The sequence below is a fragment of the Chiloscyllium plagiosum genome, unplaced genomic scaffold (assembly GCF_037043375.1).
Source record: "Chiloscyllium plagiosum isolate Xiang-an unplaced genomic scaffold, Cpla_swu_hap1 HiC_scaffold_20, whole genome shotgun sequence".
NCBI classification, from domain to species: Eukaryota; Metazoa; Chordata; class Chondrichthyes; order Orectolobiformes; family Hemiscylliidae; genus Chiloscyllium; species Chiloscyllium plagiosum.
The window spans coordinates 30,890,584-30,914,920 of record NW_028270158.1 but is presented as its reverse complement, the minus strand read 5'-3'; the positions used below and the strand labels follow the sequence as shown (position 1 = coordinate 30,914,920).

Genomic DNA, 24,337 nt, shown 5'->3' with positions numbered 1-24,337 from the left:
TGCTGTACAGTTCAGACTCTATGGCTTGCCAGTGTGGCCATCAAAGGGCAATTGCTATTGGAACTGACTGTCTGCTCTTTTTACGTGGTTGCATCTGTGCTGGAGTATCCATGGACAGGGAGATTGTTCGCTTATACGGTGAAGGTCCAAGGGTACTGCAGAGGTTAAGGTTGATCACCGTGGTAATTACCTTTTTTACTACAAACGATTTTCCTTTAAGTTACAGTTGACCTTTTGGTTTTTGTTAGTGCTCCATTGGGCTGTCTAAATCACTTTTTGAGTGTGTGTTTTTGGGCGAGAACCTTTTTGAATGAAAGCTTTTTGTGTGCACTAGATTGAATGCTCTTGTCACATGACTGCAGCAGGATATGCGTGTAGGATAAAAAAAAATTGAAGTTGCTGTTTTGCCTCCATACTACTGGTTGCTTCTCTGAATTTTGAGCATTTATTTTGTATCTGGTACAAGTTGGTTGTGGAAAACTGGTAATGAGCAACTGGTTGTACAAAAAGAAAAATGATTTCTATTCTCTTGATCATGCTGGGCTTGGGAATGGAATTATTGCATAAATATCTGACTAAAGTGTTGTAATTGGAAGTGGTGATTTTAATTGCAAAATAAAATTTACTAAATCTCACTGATTCAAGATTTACAGTAATTAAACTTGAAATGTTTGATTTACAGTGCAAACTAGTATTTTGAAGGAATCATAAGTTTTCCTTTAACTCACTACTGGCCATAGGTACTGGATGTTGTGCAATGGATGTAAGTTTGCTTGCTGAGCTGGAAGGTTCATTTTCAGATGTTTCATCACCGTACTAGGTAACTTCATCAGTGAGTCTGTAATGAAGCACTTGGGATATGGCCCACCTTTTATGTTTAGGTTTCCTTGGGTTGGTGATGTCATTTCCTGTTCTGATTCTGTCCACACCTGAAACCATACAAGACTCTCTCATTTACATTGCAACACATTCACGTTTTTCATGGTACAATATTGAAAGTAAGGTTTGAGTAATCTGACTCTCATAGAAATGGGTAAAACACTTAATATGTTCTGATTGAACTCCTCCCACCTTGCCCGAGGCTTATGTTGAATTCATCCCTGTACATTGCTGTTTCCTTCCCCATAAATCCTAATCAATACCTACTTAGAATTTTTAACTTTGAAGTGCGGTGGCAGTGCCCCTACCTCTGAGCCAGGAGGCCTGAGTTCAAATCCCATTTGCTCTAGAGTTATGTAATAACATCTCCGAACAGGTTACTGAGAAAATATTGACGTTGTGTGCATCATTAATGCTGTTGGGTTTGTCATATCCATTATTCCTCGATCTATACTATGTATTTTATGTTCCAAATCCATTCCAAGCCCCCCTCATCTCCTCCTCTTATTCTTGCAGCATCATTATTATGGATCATCGTTATTATCAGCCACTCGAGTAGATTCTTGTTGTTCAGTGGGATTATGGCTGATCTGTGCCCTAAAGTCATCCATCTACATTGTTGCATATTCTTTAATATCAAAAATATTAGTCAATCCTAGCTTTAATTTTTACTTGAGCAAACATATTGTACTTTTTCAAAAGTTTCACATTTACATTACATTACATTACTTAGTGTGGAAACAGGCCCTTCGGCCCAACAAGTCCACACCAACCCGCCGAAGCGCAACTCGCCCTGACCCATTCCCCTACATTTACTCCTTAACCTAACACTATTGGCAATTTAGCATGGCCAATTCACCTAACCTGCACATTTTTGGACTGTGGGAGAAAACCGGAGCATCCGGAGGAAACCCACGCAGACATGGGGAGAATGTGCAAACTCCACACAGTTTCCCCATGTTTCCTCAAACCTTGTTGTGAAGTCCAATTAAAATTGACCCACAGCAAAATCTTTAGAGTTAAACAAAGTGGGATTTGTTACTGCATTCAAAACATTGATGGGAATGCTTTGTGACAAACATTCACATACACTTGATTCTCATTCTAAGGTTGTCTTCTTTATCCTAGACAAAAAATTATATCATCCTTTTCAAGCCCTAAAAACCTAATCAAGTTTGTTCCTTATTCTTCTGTATTTCAGGCATCATAAGTCTAGCCATATAACCCTCTTGGAGCCTGATTCTATTCTACAGTGCCCTCCTTTAAGGCCAAATATATCCTTTTCCAATGGGTCCTAGAACTTCATACTGTATGTCAGATGTGATCTGTTTAGGGCTCCATATAATTAATAATACTTTCAGCCTTTTATAATTTAGTCTGTGACATGGAAAGGCTTACACTCCTTTTGTTTTGATTTTTTTTAAAGCATGTATAAGTCATTAACACAGGAGGAGATTATTTTGTCCATGTTAGTGCTAGCCAAAAGAAATCTGTCTAGCCTGATCTCACATGCCAGCTCTTGCTGTTGCACTGTGCACACTGCAGCAATTTGAATGCTTATACAAATATTTTTAAAGTACAATGAGATTTCTCTCATGACTATCTTTTTAGATTGTTCCAGGTTCCTCACTACGCTTTGGGTTTTAAAAAAAAAATTAAACGCCCCTCTGATCCCTTTCCTGACTATGTCACCTCATGTCCCCTGTTTATTGAACTTTCTAAAGGAAATAGATCCTTCCTATTTACTCTGCGTAGGCCTGTTAAATTCATACACTTGGAAGAATTATTTCATCAGCTTCTATTTCATAGAAAGTCTAATCCAATTTTTTTTTCTCGACCGTATCTGTGCATCTCATAGTTTTGTAGACTTCTGTTAAGTCTGCCCTCGGCCCCAGTATTTTGCATAGGTGTTTACTGTGGAGAAGGATACGAAAGATATAGAATGTGGGGAAATAGATGGTGGCATCTTGAAAAATGTCCATATTACAGAGGAAGTGGTACTGGATGTCTTGACACGCACAAAAGTGGATAAATCCCCAGAACCTGATCAGGTGTACCGTAGAACTCTGCGGGAAGCTAGGGAAGTGATTGCTTGGCCCCTTGCTGAGATATTTGTATCATTGATAGTCACAGTTGAGATGCTGGAAGACCTGGAGGTTGGCTAAAGTGGTACCACTATTTAAGGTGGTAAGTAAAAATCAGAGAGCTATAAACCGGTGAGCCTGACTTTGGTTGTGGGCAAGGTAAAAACAATGACTGCAGATGCTGGAAACCAGATTCTGGATCAGTGGTGCTGGAAGAGCACAGCAATTCAGGCAGCATCCGAGGACAGGCAAAATCGACGTTTCGGGCAAAAGCCCTTCATCAGGAATAAAGGCAGAGAGCCTGAAGCGTGGAGAGATAAGCTAGAGGAGGGTGGGGGTGGGGAGAGAGTGGCATAGAGTACAATAGGTCAATGGGGAAGGAGATGAAGGTGATAGGTCAGGGAGGAGAGGGTGGAGTGGATAGGTGGAAAAGGAGCTGGGCAGGTCGGACAAGTCCGGACAGGTCAGGGGATCGAGTTGCTGGAGGTTAGAAGCTAGGATGAGGTGGGGGAAGGGGAAATGAGGAAACTGTTGAAATCCACTTTGATGCCCTGGGGTTGAAGTGTTCCGAGGCGGAAGATGAGGCGTTCTTCCTCCAGGCGTCTGGTGGTGAGGGAGCGGCGGTGGAGGAGGCCCAGCACCTCCATATCCTCGGCAGAGTGGGAGGGGGAGTTGAAATGTTGAGCCACTGGGCGATTTGGTTGATTGGTGCGGGTGTCTCGGAGATGTTCCCTAAAGCGCTCTGCTAGGAGGCGCCCAGTCTCCCCAATGTAGAGGAGACCACATCGGGAGCAACGGATACAATAGATGATATTAGTGGATGTGCAGGTAAAACTTTGGATGTGGAAAGCTCCTTTGGGGCCTTGGATAGAGGTGAGGGAGGAGGTGTGGGCGCAGGTTTTACAGTTCCTGCAGTGGCAGGGGAAAGTGCCAGGATGGGAGGGTGGGTCGTAGGGGGGCGTGGACCTGACCAGGTAGTCACGGAGGGAACGGTCTTTGCGGAAGGCGGAGAGGGGTGGGGAGGGAAATATATCCCTGGTGGTGGGGTCTGTTTGGAGGTGGCGGAAATGTCGGCGGATGATGGGGCAAGTTGTTCTAGGGAATCCTGAGGGACAAGCTTTACATGTAAGGACTAATTAGGGTTGGTCAGCATAGCCTTGTACATGGGAAATCATGCCTTATGAACTTGATTGAGGTTTTTGAAGAAGTAATAAAGAGGATTGATGAGGGCAGAGCAGTGGACGTTATCCTTATGGACCTCAGTAAGACATTTGACAAGGTTCCCCATGGGAGCAAGGTTAGATCTCATGGAGTACAGGGAGAACTAGCCAATGGGATATAGAACTGGCTCAAAGATAGAAGACAGAGGGTGGTGGTGGAGGGTTGTTTTTCAGAGTGGAGCCCTGTGACCAGTGGAGTGCCACAAGGATTGGTGCTAGGCCCACTAATTTTCATCATGTAAACTCTGTCATGTAAATAGTGGTACCATGTTAGCTAACCTCCAATCCTCCAGCATCTCTCCTGTGACTATCAATGATACAAATATCTCAGCAAATTGCCCCTTGGGTCTCTTTTATATCTTTCCCCCCTCACCCTAAACCTATGTCTCTAGTTCTGTTCACCCCAAGGAGAGGTCTGCTTATCCTATCCACGTCTCATGATTTTATAAACCTCAAAGGTCACCCCACTGTCTCAGATGCTCCAGGGAAAACAACCCGAGCCTATTTAACCTCTCCCGGCAATGTCCTTGTAAATCCTTTCTGAACCCTTTCAAGTTTCACAACAGCTTTCCGATAGGAAGGAGACCAGAATTGCACGCAATATTCCAACAGTGGCCTAACCAGTGACCTGTACAGCCGCAACATGACCTCCCAACACCTGTACTCAATAATACTCAGACCTTTTAAGGAAAGCATACCAAATGCTGTCTTCACTATCCTATTTATCTGCGATTCCACTTTCAAGGAGCTATGAACCTGCACTCCAAGGTCTCTTTGCTCAGCAACACTCCCTAGGACCATACCATTAAGTGTATAAGTCCTGCTAAGATTTGCTTTCCCAAAATGCAGTACCTTGCATTTATCTGAATTTAAACTCCATCTGCCACTCCTCAGCCCATTGGCTCATCTGATCAAGATCCCATTGTAATCTGAGGTAACCTCCTTCGCTGTCCGTACACCACCAATTTTGGTGTATTCTGCAGACTTACTAACTATACCACTTAAGCTCACATCCATAAATGACGAAAAGTAGTGGACTCAGCACCGATCCTTGTGGCACTCCATTGGTCACAGGGCTCTATTCTGAAAAACAACTCTCCACCACCACCCTCTTCTACTTTTGAGCCAGTTCTGTATCCAGTTGGCTAGTTATCCCTGTATTCCATGAGATCAAGGAGAAAGTGAGATCTGCAGACGCTGGAGATCAAAGCTGAAACTTTATTGCTGGAACAGCACAGCAGGTCAGGCAGCATCTAGGGAACAGAAGATTCGACGTTTCGGGCACCTGAAGAAGGGCATGTGCCCGAAACGTCGAATCTTCTGTTCCCTAGATGCTGCCTGACCTGCTGTGCTGTTCCAGCAATAAAGTTTCAGCTTCCATGAGATCAAACCTCGCTAACCTTGTGGAAAACCTTAGTGAAGTCCATATAGGTCATGTCTACTGCTCTGCCCTTATCAATCCTCTGAGTTTTTTGATGTAACAATCAAGTTTGTGAGACATGGTTTTCCACGCATAAAGCCAAGTTGACTATCCCTAATCAATCCTTGCCTTTCCAAATACATTTACATCCTGTCCCTCCGGATTCCCTCTAACAACTTGTCCACCACCGACCATTGGCTCCACTGTGTTTCCGCAGTAAACACTGATGCAAAATACTCATTTAGTATCTCCCCATCTCCTGTGGCTCCATACAAAGCCCGCCTTGCTGATCTTTCAGGGGCCCTGTTCTCTCCCTAGTTACCCTTTTGTCCTTAATGTATTTCTAAAAACCCATTAGATTTCCATTAACTCTATTTGCCAAAGCTATCTCCTTTCCCCTTTTTGCCCTCCTGATTTTCTTCTTAAGTATATTCCTACTGCCTTATACTCTAAGGATTCACTTGATCTATCCTGTCTATATCTGATATATGCTTTCTTTTTCTTAAGTTGAAACTTTATTGCTGGAACAGCACAGCAGGTCAGGCAGCATCCAGGGAACAGGAGATTCGACGTTTCGGGCACAGGCCCTTCTTTTTCTTAACCAAACCCTCAATTTCTTTAGTCATCCAGCATTCTCTATACATATCAGCCTTTCCTCTCACTCTAACAGGAATATACCCTCTCTGCACACTCATTATCTCATTTCTGAAGGCTTCCCGTTTTCCAGCCATCCCTTTACCTGCGAATGTCTGCCCCCAATCAGCTTTTGAAAGTTCTTGCCTAATAGCATTCAAATTGGACATTCTGCAATTTAGAACTTCAACTTTTAGATCTAGTCTATCTTTTTCCATCACTATTTTAAAACTAGTAGAATTATGGTCGCTGGTCCCAAAATGTCCCCTCACTGACACCTCAGTCACCTGCCCTGCCTGATTTCCCAAGAGTAAGTCAAGTTCTGCATCTTCTCTACTAGGTATATCCACATACTGAATCAGAAAATTTTCTTGTACACACTTAACAAATTTCTCTCCATCTAAATCCTTAACACTATGGTAGTCCCAGTCCATGTTTGGAAAGTTAAAATCCCCTACCATGACCACCCTATTATTCTTAAAGGAAAGCATATCCTTATTGGGCAGAGCATTGAGTATAGGAGTTGGGAGGTCATGTTGTGGCTTTACAGGACATTGGTTAGTCCACTTTTAGAATATTGGGTGTAGTTCTGGTCTCCTTCCTATTGGAAGGATGTTGTGAAACTTTGAAAGGGTTCAGAAAGGATTTACAAGGATGTTGCCAGGGTAGGAGGGTTTGAGCTATAGGCTGAGGCTGTTTTCCCTAGAGTGTCAAGAGATTGAGGGGGGACTTTATAGCGGTTTATAAAATCATAACGGGCATGGAAACTATAAATAGACTTTTTTTTCCCCTGGGGTGGGGGAGTCCAGAACTAGAAGGCATAGGTTTAGGGTGAGGAGGAAAGATATGAGATCTAAGGGGCAATGTTTTCATGGAGTGGGTGGTGCATGTATTGAATTGGCTGCCATGGGAGTGGAGGAGTTTGGTACAATTGCAAAATTTAAAAGGCATTTGGGTGGGTATATGAATAGGAGGGGTTTAGAGGGATATGGGCCAAGTGCTGGCAAATGGGACTAGATTACGTTAAGATATTTGGTCAGCATGGGCCAGTTGGACCGAAGGGCCTGTTTCCATGCTGTACATCTCTATGACTCTGCCAATCCAGAGGAAACAACTCAACCTTTTCTTGCCTCTCCTTATAGCTCACACTGTCTAATCCAGGCAGCATCCTGATGAACCTCCTTCCACACTCTTTCCAAAGCCTCCATGTAATATGGAGACCAGAATGATAAGTGTAGTCTCACTTTTGATTTTTCAACTGTCTGAGATCTGGGAGGTCATCACACATTTGACCTTGCTAAAATCCAGGTAGATCACATCAAATGTGCTACCCTCATCAACCTATTTGGTACCTTCGCAAAACTTTCGATCAAGCTAGTTACAGAGAACCTTCCTTGAAAGACATCAATCTGATCATATTCCATCACCTATGCCTTTCTAGGTGACTTTTTTTTGTGCTGCCTGTTAAGAACTTTCTTTTCCAAACACACTTCCGAATAACTTTCCCATCAGAAGTTGGGCTGATTGGCTTATAATTACTATAGTCCTCTCTACTTAAGCAGTGGTGCAAAGTTAGTCTTCCAGCTTCAGCTGTAGCCACCACAGATTGGGAAATGATGGTCAGGGCCTCTAAGTCTTTCTTTTGTTTCTCTTAGCAGCTAGGATATACATAATTATATCTGGAGATCCACTTTTAAGTTGTAAACAGCTTAATAATTATGCTTGTACAATGTGTATCTTAAAAGTATTTCAGAAGTGCAATGTCAGCATTGCTCCCATCTTTTATGAAAACAGCTGTGAAATATTTGAGCAGTTGTCATGTCATCTGACTCCACAAGTCTCATTTTTGGTGCTGATTAGGCATTTATAAAACTTATTTAGATTTTCCTCCATTTTATCTGCTAATCTTTTACTCATTCTCTGCTTTCTTGATTTGTACTTTTCAATTTCACCTGCAGTTTCCATACTTTCGATTTTCTATAATAAACTATTGCCATCCAACAAAAACTTCTGTTCCTATGCTACATTTAACTAAACTATGATTGCTACCACTAAAATGCCCCTGCTTTAAATTTGCAAGTATTTTAAACTGAGGAGGCTGAAATAAACTCTAAGCAGATGTAGGTTGGTGAATTTTCAGTATTAAATTATAGTTGGAAGAATGAGGAGAGACAATATAAGTAAAAGGGGCGCTTCTAGAGGGGTGTAGGAACAGGAAGATCTTGTGACATTTGTGTACCAGTTGTTGAAGGTAATACAGCAACTTGAGATGGTTAATGAGATACATTGCATGGCTTCTGATTTTTCAAAAATCCGGTAGTCAATGCCTTCCCCCTCTGCCTGCCCCATATTTTTAAATTGCATTGTGCTCACCTCTGGAAATGTGATATCTCTGTAGCCCTAACCTTGCAGATGCACCAGGATGATGCTAGCTGCAGAGCAGATTCAAATCTGGGGCTCCTACTTCTCCAGCTGATTACATTTCCTGCATCTGTGATGGTACAGGACATGAGAAATGCCATGGAATTAGCATGTGCTACAGGATGTGCATTCAACAGGTGTGAAGTCTTTCCAGATTCCACTTATTAGATGACTAAACTTGCCACAGACTTAGTCCTAAGCTTTTTTCAAACCTAGTAAATTTAAAACTTGTCAACACAAAACTTCATATGCTATGAGCTAAATTATTTAACTCACTGCTTTAACCTGCAGTGAAAATGATAAAATAAATTAAGACCAACCATCTACCTTTGGCCTTGTGACATCAGTGAACAAAAATGTCAAGGAATGAATATAGGGTGACACAGCTCCTTCTGTTGTCACCGTTCAGGCCTGTGCTGTTATCTGTCCATTAAATTTTAGTGGTCTATGTATATTGACTCCTAAATGTCTACCTTTTTATGTCTGTGGGAATCCTGCTGGATGTCAAGCCACATTATTCCTGGAATAATCACAGAAGTTAAATTTTTTGAAAGACATGCACAGTATTCTCCAATTTACCTGTGGTTTAGAACCAGTTTGGCATAAAACAGACCAGGTTCCTATATTTACCAGGAGTTACTATTACAAATAGTCTAGCTACAGATTAACAATTAGTGATTTTTGAGAAGGTTTGTAGCTCAGGTTGCTGAACTTGAAGGTTTGTCAGAAGTCGTGGGTTTTTTTTTGTTCTTGCATGGTATCTTATAAATAACATTTAGTTTTGCTGGTGGTATCTAATGGATCCTGTAGGTTCATTAGTTGCTGTTTAAGTTTGTTGGTAGGTTTGTGGGCTACCATGATGTCAAGGTAAAAATATGGAAGTCATTTCTGATATGCCTTTGTAAGGTAAAGTGGCTATAGTTCTTGGTTGCGTTGTCTGCTTGTTTGGGTTTGTTTCTGAGGAATAGATGGATTGTGTTTATTGGGTACCTGTTTCTCTTAAACATATGGATATTTTTCTTCTGCTTTTTGTAGTTCTTGGTTCTGAAGATTGCTTCTGAAGTAAAGTATTTGGTCCATGTTGTTTTTCTGTAGGTGCTGGTTTGAAGCTGTCCGTTAACTGTACGTTTAACTGTCACGTCGAGGAATGGGAGTCTGTTATCGTTCTGTCAATTTTATGCCGGTCAGGATATTGTTGATGATGGTGTTGTGTGTTTCCTGTAACTTGTTCTGTTTTGTGCTGAAGGTGTCATCTACGTAACAAACCCAAAGTTTGGGTTGGCTAGATGGGAGGGTAGCTTGTTCAAGTCTCTGCATTACTGCTATGGCTATGACAAGATGAACAGAAAAACAACACACGTGGACCAAATACCTAATTTCCGAAGCAATCACACCAACACCCACAAACTGAGCTGCATTAAGACATTGTTCAATAAGCTACATCGTACAGCGGAACCCAAGAACTACAAAAAGCAGAAGAAAAATCTCTACAACGTTGTCAAGAAAAACAGCTACCCAATAAACACAATCTGTCTATTTCCACATACACACTTAAACAGTGACTAATGAATCTAAAGGATCCATTAGATACCACCAGCAAAACAAACATCATTTACAAGATACTATGTAAGAAATGTTTAAAAAAAAACTATCGGACAAACTAGCAGGGAACTTGCTGTCAGGATCCATGAACATCAACTGGCCACCAAAAGACACGACTCACTCTCTCACTAGTTTCCATACATACAGACAAAGAAGGACACCAGTTTGACTGGTACAACACACACATCCTAGGATAGGCACAACGAAGACACGTGGCATTCTAACTATCATTCCATCAATATAAGCGCATTGTTTTAGATCTTATCTACCTTCCCTGGGGAAGAAAAAAAAAAGGACCACCAATGACATCGCCCACCTTTTTTTAAAAAAAAACTAAGACTATAAGTAGAGAGGTGGGACATACCATCAGCTCTTCACCAGAGACACTCTGATGATTAGATGAGTTTAGATTCCCTACAGTATGGAAACCGGCCCTTCAGCCCAACAAGTCCACACCGACCCTCCGAAGAGTAACCCACCTTGACCTATTCCCCTATATTCTACCCCTGACTAAATCACCTTACACTGTTTATCATGGCCAATTCACCCATTGGCACCCTGGATTGTGGGAGGAAACCGGAGCACCTGGAGGAAATCCACGCAGACACAGTCGTCCAAGGCAGGAATTGAACCCAGGTCCCTAGCCCTGTGAGGCAGCAATGCTAACCACTGAGCCACTATGGTGATGAACTGTCTGAAAACAAACCAAGATCTGTGAGCTAACTTACAGACAGATTAACAATTTATGATCTGTTGACATTTAACTCATATTAGTTAAAACACAAACCCCCTCATGAAACTCCTTCCACACACATACAAAAAAAAGTGTTAGGCATACGGAAAGATTGGGAAGGTAATTCAGCAGTCCCTGTCTCCTGGGGTGAGCAATAATCCCAAAGTTTCCTTTTCTGCAATAGAGTACTTCAGATGCAAACTGAGTTTCTTGGAAAAGTACCCCACTGGCTTCTCTACTCCCAACATCCTGCAATGTGAATGCACCTGCTCCTACATCACAAGCATTATTTGCCATTTTGAAAGGTCTGGAAAAATCATGGGCAGCCAATACTGATTCATGTATTAGGAATACCTCGCTTCTCAAATGTTGCCTGGCATTCTGTTGACCACACCACCCTTGGTTTTTTAAAACAAATTTGTTAAAGGCAGAGCTATCATGCTGAAATTACAAATAGTTTTCCAGCAAAGCCTATCAATTCCTAAAAATCTCTCCAATTCTTATTTAGCTTTAGGAACAAGGAATTCCACTAATGCCTTCATTTTCTCTGATCTTGGTAACACTTTGTTTTTGTCCTACAGCATATTGAAGGTTTATACTTTTCCAAATTACCTTTGGGGTGGTCCTTGTGCATGAATCACAATAAGCTAACATCAAATTTCTATAGGTAATAGGAAGGCAAATGAACTATTTATCTTTATTGTAAAGGAAATGGAGTATAAGGTGAGAGGGGGAAGATATGAAAGGGACCTAAAGGGCAACCTTTTCACGCAGAGGGTTGTGCAAGTATGGAATGAGCTGCCAGAGGAAGTGGTGGAGGCTGATGCAATTGCAACGTTTAAAAAGCATTTGGATGGGTATATGAATAGGAAGAGTTTAGAGGGGTTTGGGCCCAAAATACTGGAAAATGGGTCTGGATCTTTTTAGGATATCTGGTCAGTATGAACAAGTTGTACTGAAGGGTCTGTTTCTGTGCTATCTCTATAACTCTAAGAATAAGGAACTCTTGCTAAAACTAAATGAGGCACTAATTAGACCATACCCAGAATTCTGTGAACCATTTGGGTTCCTCTTATTTAAGGGGATAGGATAAATAGACAAAGTCTTTTCCCTAGTGTGGGGGAGTCCAGAACTAGAGGGCATAGGTTTAGTGAGAGGGGAAAGATATAAAAGAGACCTGAGGGGCAACTTTTTCACGCAGAGGGTGGTACATGTATGGAATGAGCAGCCAAAGGAAGTGGTGGAGGCTGGTACAATTGCAACATTTAAAAGGCATCTGGATGCGTATATGAATAGGAAAGGTTTGGAGAGATATGGGCCAGGTGGTGGCAGGTGGGACTAGATTGGGTTGGGATATCTGGTTGGCATGGACGAGTTGGACCGAAGCGTCTGTTTCCTTGCTGTGCATTTCTATGACTCTATGGCTAAGTTTATTCCTATGCCAGCAAATTGTAATTGCTTAATCAGGTCCTAGACTTGTCTCTAAATCTTTTCCCTTGTGTCACAACATAGTAAAACTACACAGTTATTGACCTAAGGTAGACTTATAAACCTCTAGCACGAAGTTGGGGTGTCCTTTAACCCAAATGGCATCACCAAATGGTGTAATGAAAGCAGTTGCAGCTTTAATGTTTGACATTAATTACACTTGTCAGTACTCTTTCAATTGATCTTTCTTAAATGAGGTACTGTCAGCCCTATCAGTGCAGCCTTCTAATTGTGCAATTGAGTAGGAATCTATCTTCGTGACATTTACTTTTCTGTATATAGACTTTGTTAGTACATCTGGTTTAGGAGCTAAAGTTACTAGTGAACTGCAACTGCTTTTACGTTCAATGAAGTGGTTTTCCAGCAAGTTTTGAATCTCTGTCTCCATCTCATCTTGTTTTACTGGGCTCACCCAATAGGGATGAAGTTTTATAGGTCTTGACTCCTACATCCATAGAATGTATTTTGTTAGCTAAGCATCTGGATGTATCTCAATAGATTACTATACTTTCCTAGTAGTCTTGCACAATCCTCCCTTTGTTTTTTTTTTAATCTAAATGTGAGAAGATTGTGCAACTGTACCAATTTTTCCATGTTAGCCAGTCAGACTGTAGCATGTTCACTGAGAATGATCTACTTCACCTTCCACCTTACTCTTGTTGTCTCTGTCATCTTCCACTATTCTTACTATGATATCTTTGTTCCTCCTTGTCATCTTCCCTGTTTTGATACCCTTTCAACATATTTGTGATCCTTCTTGCATCACTGAATTTCTCTTTCAAAAGTTCATCACAACAAAGGGAACAATGAATACTTCATCTCCCATGTTAAACATTCTGCTTGTTGAATGTTTTCCTACCCATCCTTTTATTTTCATTGTGAAACTTCAAATACTTCTGTGCTACCTTACAAGCTGCTGAGTTTTTCTCGCAACATTCATGGGGTGGAACCTAAGAATATTATCTGCTGAGCCTGATACTCTTTTTATTGTTCTTTATTGTGTTATCTAATTCATTTATGAACTTAAGGGTTTGTTGAGGTAGCATATGGGAAATCAAGCCTCTATTCTCCAGGTCATCACAAATGTTAACAATTTTTTAAAATGTGCAAAATTCCCCAATTTACCAGACTTTCAGACCCAGGTTGATAGAAAGCATAAATGTGGTTTCCATGTTTAGCAAAACTTATTATTTATTGCAAGTAAATAGACTCTAGTTACAGGTAAATCATTTAAGAACCATCTGCATACAACTCAACTTGATAAACTCCAATTCCCTTAAAATCTTCCATTTTTACACAGACATATGACACACACACTAGTCAGAATGTCGCTTCTCCATCTGTTCTCTGGAGGCTTTCATTGGTTTGTAGGAGGCATAGAGGCTAGTTCATAGTTTTAAATTGTCTCTTGCTTCTGAATTAAAAGTCACAGCCTAAAACTGCTGATGAAGAAAACCAGCGATTTTTCAAACTTAAAAAGCTATAGATCAGTGAGCGCTCCTGAGTTGATTGTCTGAAGGATTCTCACTATCTTGTTTGTATTCCCAAGCTGTTAGGAGAAAGTGGGGACTGCAGATGCTGGAGATCAGAGCTGAAAAATGTGTTGCTGGAAAAGCGCAGCAGGTCAGGCAACATCCAAGGAGCAGGAGACAACGATGTAACCTGAGAACCAGTCAGAGTTGCTGGCAGGCAGAAGTCCCCTGTTATCATTAACTGGTCACTAATACATTGTGCAATCAGCTTTTTGTCAACCCACTCTCCATTTGTACACAACCCTTCAGTGCCAACTTATTATAAACTACACTTCAGTTACTGCTTGAACAAGCAACTGTATAAATGATGCTTGTGATGAGTGTCAGGTAACTTGCTTCCAAAATATGTTGCAATCCTTCATCAAGCCTTGGTTTCAAAGCTGTTTCTTTTCTCAATTCACTCCACAAATAAAATTACCAAAAAATAAAATGACAGTCTTTACACTGGTGACTTCCTTCCACTTGAAGTACATAGCTTCACTTTCTTTTGTATGTCTTAACCAGTACAGTTGCCCATGCAATAATTTGCCTTGATTCCATGAGCATTAATTTGAGCTAATCGTTGTTGTGGTTCTGTTCGCCGAGCTGGAAATTTTTGTTGCAAACGTTTCGTCCCCTGTCTAGGTGACATCTTCAGTGCTTGGGAACCTCCTGTGAAGTGCTTCTGTGGTGTTTCCTCCGGCATTTATAGTGGCCTGTCCCTGCCGCTTCCGGTTGTCAGTTTCAGCTGTCCGCTGTAGTGGCCGATATATTGGGTCCAGGTCGATGTGTTTGTTGATGGAGTTTGTGGATGAGTGCCATGCTTCTAGGTGCAATATACCGGCCACTACAGCGAACAGCTGAAACTGACAACCGGAAACGGCAGGGACAGACCACTATAAATGCCTGAGGAAACACCACAGAAGCGCTTCACAGGAGGCTCCCAAGCACTGAGGATGTCACCTAGACAGGGGACGAAATGTTTGCAACAAAAATTTCCAGCTCGGCGAACAGAACCACAACAACGAGCACCCGAGTTACAAAACTTCACCCAACCTTTGAGCTAATCGTTTTTCATGGAATTTTATTGACTGCTATCTGAAAGGCTTTTGACTGTAGTGATAACCTTTCCATATCTACTACTTTAGTCCCATCTTCAGAGATACAATTAGGTTCATTAGGAATTACCTATAAATCTTCATTGGTATGCTCTAAAGATCTTAATTTTTTTTTGGAGTACTAAGTCACTTTGCTCTTGGATTCTAATAACTTTCCTACAACGGCTGCTAAAATAAAATTTTTCAGCTTTCTTGTTTCTGTCTTTGCTGTGTCACTTTTATCAGGTTTAGAGATCCCCTCTATATATCACTATCATCTTGTAGTGGTGTAGGGGCAAGTGCACTGACAATTCCTTAGAGTGACACCTTTGGCAATTCCTTGCTTCTAGTAGGGCTACCCGTGGTGGTGATGTTGTGGGGAGGTACCAGATAACAAAAAGACCTCAAAAGCAGAACATTAGAGAAAAACTTATTTTCGCTGGCTGCAGAGGGAGAAGAATGCTGCAGTGGCAAAATTATCCCAGTCATTATAGTTTGACATATCACCAAAATCTGATCACAATTTCCTAACAATTGTTTGGACAATAATGTGCCTTACGATCCCTCTGTTAGATAAAGGTGCGTGCAGGCTTCTAACAGAATCCATTTGCTAATCACATGGCAGTGGAGAATTGGTGACAGGAACAGGGCTGTGTATCTGAAAGATCTTAGTCAAGGAATTGCACACAGATGACCGACCCATGAAAGTTGTTGGATGCCTGTACTGGGACAGAAGTGTCTTTGAACTCCAGCGGTTGTGACTGAGCAGGCCTCTTCAAGATGCCCTAACCTTGAATGAAGAAGAGGTCTAGAAAAGGGGCCCTAAAATAGTCACTCTCATTTTTCATCTGGTTGGCGAACTGCAACTCACCATCTTTGTAGTATGCCTTACTCTGTCAAAACACTCTGTGCGCTGTATATCTATGTATATCTTTCTGTACTGCTTGCCAAATAAAACTTTTTACTGTATATAGAGGTACATGTGCCAACAACAAATCATATCAAAGAAAACCTTAAAATTTATGTCTTGGAATGTTAGAACTCTCAGGATAATCTTATGTGATTCTCCAGAAAGAAGAATTGCAGTATATGTTGGGGAGACGATAGCCGAGTCATATTATCACTCGGCTATTAATCAAGAAACTCAATCATGTTCTGGTGACCTGGGTTTGAATCTTGTCACAGCAGTTGGTGGAATTTGAATTCAATTAAAAATAGCTGGGGTTAAGAGTCAACTGAGGATCATGAAACCATTGTCAATTGTCAGAAAAACCCATCTGGTTCACTAATGTCCTTTAGGGAAGGAAACTTCCATCCTTACTGGGTCTGGCCTACATGTGAATACAGAGCCACAGCAATGTGGTTGACTCTCAACTGCTCTCTGAAATGGCCTAGCAAGCCACTCTGTTGTATTAAGCACTAGAAAGTCACAATAAAGAAATGAAACGGGACAGACCACCTGGTTTTGATCTTGGAACTGAAAAAGACAATGGCAAAAACACAAATAGCCCTGTCAACCATGCAAAGTCCTCCTTACCAACTATCTGGGGGCTAGTGTCGAAAGTGGGAGAGCTGCCTCATAGACTAATTCAGCAACAGCATGACATAGTCATTCTTACGGAATCATACTTTACAGATAACACCCCAGACACCACCATTACCATCCCTGGATATGGCCTACTGGCAGGACAGACTCAGCAGAGGTGGCAGCACAGTGATATACAGTTGGGAGGGTGTTGCCCTGGGAGTCCTTGACATTGACTCTGGACCTTATGAAGTCTTATGACTTAAACATGGACAAGGAAACATCTTACTGATTACCATGTACCGTCCTCCTTTGGCTGATGAATATCCGTACTCCTCCATGTTGAACAACACTTGGAGGAAGCACTGAGGGTGGCAATGGTGGAAAATGTACTCTGGGTGGGGGATTTCAATGTCCACCACCAACAGTGGCTCGGCAGCAGTATTACTGATCGAGCTGGTCAGGTCCTAAAAGGTATAAGTGCTAGACTGGGTCTGTGGCATGTGGTGAAGGAACCAACTAGAGGGAAAAGCTACTTGACCTCATCCTTACTGATTTTCCGGCTGCAGAAGCATCTTTCCATGACAGTACAGGTAAACGTGACCACTGCATTGTCCCTCCTTCACATTGAGAATAACTTGCATCGTGCTGTGTGGCACTATCAGCGTGCTAAATGGGACAGACTTTGAACCGATCTAGCAGCTCCAAACTAGGCATCCACGAGGCGCTGTGGGCCATCAACAGCAGCAGAACTGTACTCCAGCAACCTCATGGCCTGGCATATCCCTCACTCAACGTTACCATCAAGCCAGGGAATCAACCTTGGTTCAATGGAGAGTGCAGGAGGGCATGCGAGGAGCAGCATCAGGCATACCTAAAAATGAGGTGACAATCTGCTGAAGCTACCAAACAGGACTGCTTCTGCGCTAAAAGGCATAAACAGCAAGTGATAGACAGAGCTAAGTGAACCCAAAACCAACGGATCAGATCTAAGCTCTGCAGTCCTTCCACATCTAGTCTTGAATGGTGGTGGACAATTAACCAATTCACTGGAGGAGGAGGTTCCACAAATATCCCCATCCTCAATGTTGGAGGAGCCCAGCACATCAGTGCAAAAGATAAGACTAATACATTCGCAACAATCTTCAATCAGAAGTGCCAAGTAGGTGATCCATCTCAGGCTCCTCCAGTGGTTCCTCAACATCACAGACACCAGTCTCCAGCCAAATTGATTCACGCCACGTGATATCAAGAAATGGCTGGAGGCACTGGATATTGTAAAGGCAATGGGCCCTGATAACATTCCGGCAATAGTACTGAAGACGTGAGCTCCAGAACTTGCCGTTCCCCTAGACAAGCTCTTCCAATACAGTTACAACACTGGCACCTACCCGACAATGTGGAAAATTGTATACAAAAAGTGGGACAAATCTAACCTGGCCAATTACTGCCCAATCATTCTACTGTCCATCGTTAGTAGAGTGGTGGAAGGGGGTCATCAACAGTGCTCTCAAGCAGCACCTGCTCAGCAACAACCTGCTCAGTAACGTCCAGTTTGGGTTTCGCGAGGGTCAGTCCGCTCCTGGTCTCGTTACAGTCTTGGTTCGAACATGGACAAAAGAGCTGAATTCCAGAAGTGAGGTGAAAGTGTCAGCCCTTGACATCAAGGCTGCATTTGACCAAGTATGGCATCAAGGAGCCCTGGTAAAACTGGAATCAATGGGTATCGGAAGGCAAACACTCCACTCGTTAGAGTCATACCTTGCACGAAGGAAGATGGTTGTGGGTGTGGTTGTGGACGGTCAGTCATCTCAGCTCCAGGAAATTTCTGCAAGAGTCCATGAGAGTAGTGTCTGAGGCCCAGCAATCTTCAGCTGCTTCATCAATGACCTTCTGTCTGTCGTAAGGTCAGAAGTGGGAATGTTTGTCGATTATTGCACGGTGTTCAGCACCATTCATGACTCCTCAGATACTGAAGCAGTCCATGCTCAAATGCAACGAGGTCTGGACAATATCCAGGCTTGAGCAGATAAGTGACAAGTAACATTTGTGCCACACAAATGCCAGCACCTTCCAAACCCACGACCATTTCCATCAAGAAGGACAAGGGCAGCAGGTACATGGGAACACCACCACCTGCAATTTTCCCTCCAAGCTACTCCCAAAACTGACTTGGAAATATACTGCCATTCCTTCACACTCGTTGGGTCAAAATCCTGGAATTTCCTCCCTGAGGACATTGTGGATCAACCCACGGCAAGTGGACTGCAGCAATTCAAGAAGGCAGCACACCACCACCTTCTCAAGGGCAAATAGGGATGTGCCAGCCAGCGACACCCATGTCCCACAAATGAATTTTAAAAAAGTGAATTATCAAATCAAATTCATATGGTTTCCCTTAATGAAACCCATCCTCCTGGGAGGGGCAACTGAAGTTATAAGCAAGGGAAAAGAAGGCATGACAGTAAGCCTTGTGTCCATAAGGTTGATTTTGCCATCCAGAATCTTGGATCCATTACCAAAACTCCCTGACTGCTGGATCTTGGTCTACAGATGGCACTGGTAGCTTTAAAACATAAAGCCATGATGGTCAACATACTATTAGATGTCATGGGCTTTCTCTTTGTAGATGACATTATTTGCATTGGCTTTATTAACACCATTTTTCACAATTATTCTATTCCAGATATTGGAATCACAGTCAACCTTGACATTCAAGTCCCTCAACCATAGCAAAATGCCATTATAATCAGTACGTGCCCCTACCCTTGACTTCATTAGAGTCATAGAGTCATAGAGATGTACAGCATGGAAACAGACCCTTCGGCCCAACCTGTCCATGCCAACCAGATATCCTAACCTAATCTAGTCCCACCTGACAGTACCCGGCCCATGTCCCTCCAAACCCTTCCTATTCATATACCCATCCAAATGCCTCTTAAATGTTGCAATTGTACCAGCCTCCACCACATCCTCTGGCAGCTCATTCCATACACGTACCAACCTCTGCGTAAAAGCGTTGCCCCTTAGGTCTCTTTTATATCTTTCCCCTCTCACCCTAAACCTATACCCTCTAGTTCTGGACTCCCCGACCCCAGGGAAAAGACTTTGCCTATTTATCCTATCCATCCCCTCATAATTTTGTAAACCTTTATAAGGTCACCCCTCAGCCTCCAACGCTCCAGGGAAAACAGCCCCAGCCTGTTCAGCCTCTCCTTGTAGCTCAGATCCTCCAACCCTGGCAACATCCTTGTAAATCTTTTCTGAACCCTTTCAAGTTTCACAACATCTTTCTGATAGGAAGGAGACCAGAATTGCACGCAATATTCCAACAGTGGCCTAACCAATGTCCTGTACAGCCGCAACATGACCTCCCAACTCCTGTACTCAATACTCTGATCAATAAAGGAAAGCATACCAAACGCCGCCTTGACTATCCTATCTACCTGCGACTCCACTTTAAAGGAGCTATGAACCTGCACTCCAAGGTCTCTTTGTTCAGCAAACTCCCTAGGACCTTACCATTAAGTGTATAAGTCCTGCTAAGATTTGCTTTCTCAAAATGCAGCACCTCGCATTTGTCTGAATTAAACTCCATCTGCCACTACTCAGCCCATTGGCCCATCTGGTCCAGATCCTGTTGTAATCTGAGATAACCCTCTTCGCTGTCCACTACACCTCCAATTTTGGTGTCATCTGCAAACTTACTAACTGTACCTCTTATGCTCGCATCCAAATCATTTACGTAAATGACAAAAAGTAGAGGGCCCAGCACTGATTGTTGTGGCACTGCACTGGTCACAGGCCTCCAGTCTGAAAAACAACCCTCCACCACCACCCTCTGTCTTCTACCTTTGAGCCAGTTCTGTATCCAAGTGGCTAGTTCTCCCTGTATTCCATGAGATCTAACCTTGCTAATCAGTCTCCCATGGGGAACCTTGTCGAACACCTTACTGAATTCCAAATAGATCACATCTACTGCTCTGCCCTCATTACTCTTCTTTGTTACTTCTTCAAAAAACTCAATCAAATTTGTGAGACATGATTTCCCACACACAAAACCATGTTGAGTATCTCGAATCAGTCCTTGCCTTTCCAAATACATGTACATCCTGTCCCTCAGGATTCCCTCCAACAACTTGCCCACCACCGAGGTCAGGCTTACTGGTCCAAAGTTCCCCGGCTTGTCCTTACCATCCTTCTTAAACAGTGGCACCACGTTTGCCAAACTCCAGTCTTCCGGCACCTCACCTGTGACTATCGATGATACAAATATCTCAGCAAGAGGCCCAGCAATCACTTCTCTAGCTTCCCACAGAGTTCTAGGGTACACCTAATCAGATCCTGGGGATTTATTCACCTTTAACCATTTCAAGACATCCAGCACTTCCTCCTCTGTAATCTGGACATTTTGCAAGATGTCACCATCTATATCCCTACAGTCTATATCTTCCATATCCTTTTCCACAGTAAATACTGATGCAAAATATTCATTTAGTATCTCCCCCATTTTCTGTGGCTCCACACAAAGGCTGCCTTGCTGATCTTTGAGGGGCCCTATTCTCTCCCTAGTTACCCTTTTGTCCTTAATATATTTGTAAAACCCGTTTGGATTCTCCTTAATTCTATTTGCCAAAGCTATCTCATGTCCCCGTTTTGCCCTCCTGATTTCCCTCGAATATACTCCTACTTTATACTCTTCTAAGGATTCACTCGATCTATCCTGTCTGTACCTGATGTATGCTTCCTTCTTTTTCTTAACCAAACCCTCAATTTCTTTAGTCATCCAGCATTCCCTATAGTTACCAGCCTTCCCTTTCACCCTGACAGGAATATACTTTCTCTGGATTCTTGTTATCTCATTTCTGAAGGCTTCCCATTTTCCAGCCGTCCCTTTACCTGCAAACATCTGCCTCCAATCAGCTTTCAAAAGTTCTTGCCTAATACCGTCAAAATTGGCCTTTCTCCAATTTAGAACTTGAACTTTTAGATCTGGTCTATCCTTTTCCATCACTATTTTAAAATGAATAGAATTATGGTCACTGGCCCCAAAGTGCTCCCCCACTGACACCTCAGTCACCTGCCCTGCCTTATTTCCCAAGAATAGGTCAGGTTTTGCACCTTCTCTAGTCGGTACATCCACATACTGAATCAGAAAATTGTCTTGTATACACTAAAGAAATTCCTCTCCATCTAAACCTTTCACACTATGGCAGTCCCAGTTGATGTTTGGAAAGTTAAAATCCCCTACCATAACCACTCTATTATTCTTACAGATAGCTGAGATCTCCTTACAAGTTTGTTTCTCAATTTCCCTCTGACTATTAGGGGGTCTATAATACAATCCCAATAAGGTGATCATTCCTTTCTTATTTCTCAGTTCCACCCAAATAACTTCCCTGGATGTATTTTCGGGAATATCCTCCCTTAGCACAGCTATAATGCTATCCCTTATCAAAAATGACACTCCCCCTCCTTTTTTGCCTCCCTTTCTATCCTTCCTGTACCATTTGTATCCTGGAACATTCAGCTGCCAGTCCTGCCCATCCCTGAGCCATGTTTCTGTAATTGCTATGATATCCCAATCCCATGTTCCTAACCATGCCCTGAGTTCATCTGCCTTCCCTGTTAGGCCCCTTGCATTGAAATAAATGCAGTTTAATTTATGAGTCCTACATTGTCCCTGCCTGCTCTGACTGTTTGACTCACTTCTGTTCTCAGCTGTACCCGTCTCAGATCGATCTCTTTCCTTACTATCTCCCTGGGTCCCACCCACCCCCACCTTACTAGTTTAAATCCTCCCAAACAGTTCTAGCAAATTTCCCTGCCAGTATATTAGTCCCCTTCCAATTTGGGTGCAATCTGTCCTTGTACAGGTCACTTCTACCCCAGAAGAGATTCCAATGATCCAAAAATGTGAATCCTTCTCCCATATACCAGCTCCTCAGCCATCATTCATCTGCTCTATCCTCCTATTCCTGCCCTCACCAGCTCGTAGCACTGGGAGTAATCCAGATATTACTACCCTTGAGGACTTCCTTTTTAAAATTCTACCTAACTCTCTGTAATCTCCCTCCAGAGTCTCAACCTTTTCCCTTCCAATGTCGTTGGTTCCAATGTGGACAATGACCTCCTGCTGGCCCCTCTCCCCCATGAGAACATTCTGCATCCTCTCTGAGACATCCTTGATCCTGGCACCATTCTGCTTTTTATCTGCTGGCCACAGAAACTTCTGTCTGTACCTCTGACTACAGAATCCCCTAACACAATTGATCTCTTGGAAGCTGACGTACCCCTCGTTGCATTAGAGCCAGTCTCAATACCAGAAACTTGGCTGTTTGTGCTACGTTCCCCTGAGAATCCATCACCCCCTACATTTTCCAAAACAGCATACCTGTTCGAAATGGGTATATCCACAAAAGACTCCTGCCCTAGGTGCCGACCTCTCTTACCCTTCCTGGAGTTAACCCATGTATGTGACTGTATCTGAGACTTTCCCCCTTTTCTATAACTGCCATCCATCACATACTGTAGCTGTTGCAAATTCCTCATCGCCTCTATTTGTCTCTCCAACCGATCCACTCGATCTGATAAGATTTGCATCTGACAGCATTTATGGCAGATATAATCCGCAGTAACCCTTAAACTCTCTTTAAACTCCCACATCTAACAAGAAGTACATATCACTGCAAAGGCCATTTTTGCTCCTTCACAATCTACATACCCAGAAAATAACACAGTCTTATTCCTCTACAAACACTGCCCTCGGTTAAATTAATAGCTATGGCTTATATTTTAAGTTTAATCAAGAGCCTTATCTCCAAAAACATATAATCAAGAAAGAATCCACTGTACCCACTACTGCAGCCTTTCTATTGGACATTAGTATGTGGAGGAAACATTCTAATCTTGTTAAAATCCTCATTGCCTTACCAAAAGAAGAAAAGATCAACTTCTATGGACTTGTACTCACCAAGTAGTCAAACAGAAGGAAACGTCAATGTTTGCAGTCCTCATGGTATGCCAGCTGACGTCTTCAAAGAGGACAAAGTTTTCTCCACACCAGAACAAGGGCACATGGTAGTGTACAAAATACCATGCAAGGACTGCACAAAACACTATATAGGACAAACAGGAAGACAGCTAACAATCCGCATACATGAACATCAACTAGCCACGAAACGACATGACCAGCTATCCTTAGTAGCCACACACGCAGACAACAAGCAACATGAATTCGACTGGGACAACACTACTATCATAGGGCAAGCCAGACGAGAGAACAGCCAGGGAATTCCTAGAGGCATGGCATTCATCCACAAACTCCATCAACAAACACATCGACCTGGACCCAATATACCAACCACTACAGCGGACAGCTGAAACTGACAATCGGAAGCGGCAGGGACAGACCACTATAAACACCGGAGGAAACATCAAAGAAGCGCTTCACAGGATTACTTGATGATGGCTACTCACCTTACCAAAGATCAACTATTCTGCTATCAGCATTACATGCAATCTGAACAGAAAATTCTCTTAACCTCAGTCACCTCCATGCCAAAACTAAATTGACCACCATAAGAATGCATGATTTACAGTTTCTGGATTACTGAAGCTTTGTTGCCCAATCTGCACCAGAACACAGGAACTCTGCCTGACCATTGCCAAATAAAGCTCATATCAACACATGTCAGGTAAACATTCCATCTTCTATATTTATT

General features: G+C 42.5%; 1 protein-coding gene across 3 annotated transcripts in view; it reads left to right on the top strand.

Moving 5' to 3' along the window:
- The window catches only part of ern2 (endoplasmic reticulum to nucleus signaling 2), a 119,789-nt gene that overhangs the window by 2,622 nt on the left and 92,830 nt on the right, over positions 1-24,337 (top strand). The window lies entirely within an intron of this gene.